Source organism: Penaeus monodon, chromosome 11 (genome assembly GCF_015228065.2).
Source record: "Penaeus monodon isolate SGIC_2016 chromosome 11, NSTDA_Pmon_1, whole genome shotgun sequence".
Classification (NCBI taxonomy): domain Eukaryota; kingdom Metazoa; phylum Arthropoda; class Malacostraca; order Decapoda; family Penaeidae; genus Penaeus; species Penaeus monodon.
In genome coordinates, this window is record NC_051396.1 from 5,919,153 (window position 1) to 5,921,652 (window position 2,500).

The window sequence follows — 2,500 nt, forward strand, 5'->3', positions numbered from 1 at the left end:
ACACGTAAACGAATACAAAATGGAAAGTCGCTTCATCTGCAACTGTGTGGAGGTGAAGGTCACATACACACGCAAACACACACACACACACACACACACACACACACAAACTTACACAGACACACACATACACACACAAACGCCCACACACACACACACACACACACACACACACACACACACACACACACACACACACACACACACACACACACACACACACACACACACACACACACCACACACACACACACACACACACACACACGCACACAGACACACACATATACACACACACGTACGCGCGCGTGTTTAATCCTTCAAAACCCAGCTGTCAACAAAAGGGAGTAGCTTTTTACAAAGAGAAAAAAGACGAGTAAGAATGTAGGTCAGGTCAGAGAAAGAAATGGAAGATTTTTTGGAGTAAATGAGTGGGTGGAAGAACAGAGACGGGAAGGGGAGGAGAGGGAGGACACGTGGAAAGGGAAGACACGTGGAAAGGGAGGAAAGAGGGGGAGAGGAGGAAACGGGGGAGGGAGGAAAGGGAGGAAGAGGAGGAGTCTGAGGAAGGGGAGTAAAGTGAGGAAGAGGAGAGTCGAGGGAAAGGGAGGAAGAGGAGGAGAGGGGAAGGGGGAAGAAGAGAGGAAGGGAGGAGAGGAGGAGGAGGGAGGGGAGGAAAGGGAGGAAGAGGAGGAGAGGGGAAGGTGAGAAAGAGGAGGAAGGAGAGGAGACGTTGAAGGGGAGGAAAGGGAGGAAGAGGAGGAGAAGGGGAAAGGGAGAAAGAGGAGGAGACGGGTAAGGAGGAAGAGGAGGAAGGGAAGAAGATGTGGAAAGGGAGGAAAAGGAGGAGAGAGGAGAAGGGGAGGAAGAGAGGATGAGGGAGAGAAGGGAGTGAAGTGGGAGAAAGAAATGAGATGGAAGAGAATAATGAAGATGAGATGCGAAGAAGGAAGGGTGAGGCAGGTTATCGACGTGGGTGGCATACGTGAAGAAGAAAAGATGGACGTATTGGTGGTACGTGATGAGAATAATAGGATTCATGATAACAGGACTACCAGTGACGATGATGCAAAGGTGTATTGTTGATGTGTGGTTAGAAAAAATATGACAATGATCAAACTGATAATGATGATGATGATAATGATGATGTGAGGATGATGATGAACTAATGATGATGATGATGGATAAGATGATGACGAGATGATAAATGATGGTGCAAGAGTTATGATGATGATAATGCTGATGGATGATAGATCTATATGTTTCATGACATAGATATGCATGTTGAGATGTATGAGTGAATAACGATGAGCGATGACGACGATATGATGAGAGAGAGTCCAATAAGATATGATTACGAGCTGCAACGATGTTATATTTCAAATACACTTTTTTTTTCTTTTATGACCGATTATTGAACTTTTAAACTATGATCAATAAACCGCATAGAGATGAAAGGAGGCAAATAAATACGATAAGTTATACAAATATCAGTGGAAACCTTTTCTTATGGACCTTTGTTCCTGAATTTTATATAAATTGATTAAACCTGCAATCGAAGTTAGGAAACAAAAGTCAATTTGAAATATTATACGAAGTTGAGTGGTTTCCAATATCTTCTTTTTTGGAATATCCGGTCAATATAATTCCAACTGATAAATTGAAAGATAAGATGAAAAAAGTGATTAATGATTTCCAATATTATTTTATTGAATACGGCAGATATCAACTATGATAATATTGAAAAGCACTTAAGATGAAAAAAGATGCATTAATATCTTCCTGTTTTTGTAAGCCTGATATAGTTTTATATACCTGTTTTAATGCATGTGCTAAGTACGTATTCCTTAACTACAGGAAAGACAAATTGCACACATATGAAACGTCTGTGGCTGGGGCTTAATTACGCGATCAATTTCGGAGCGTGGTTTCGGAGCGCGGCACCCAAGCTGTCTTTAAAAACTAGGGGTTTAGACATGGCCACAAAACCGACTATCATTCCCAGCCACTGACGCACTGGGGCTGGATACGAGCGTGGCCACCTGCGTGCGTTCCTGCCACACCACGCAGACAATATAGAAAAGAAACTTATATCGGTTATATAAGCAAAGCTCAAGAACCCATAACCAACATTAATATTCTCTAATACGACTGCGTTGATGGCATAAGCACATTGCTTGACGGTGATCCACTTAAGTGTAAACACTTTAAGCGCCGAATGGTAGTTAAAACCATTCTCTGACCCCTTACTTCGGCACTGTCCTCGGGTCAAAGATCATGTAAACGAATCCCCTGGTTTACGTTTTAAATACCTTCATGAACACTGCACTCCATTTGCTTTTATCCCAAAGAAAAGAGTCAAACTACCAAATGTATAGACTTCCAATCCTTACTTTCTCAAAAGCCTAGTAACTCTCCCCTCTATTACTATCGATTCGGGCTAACCGGACAACACTATGCATTTGATGTACCGAGTGCTTGCCTCCGGCAAAGCTTCGGC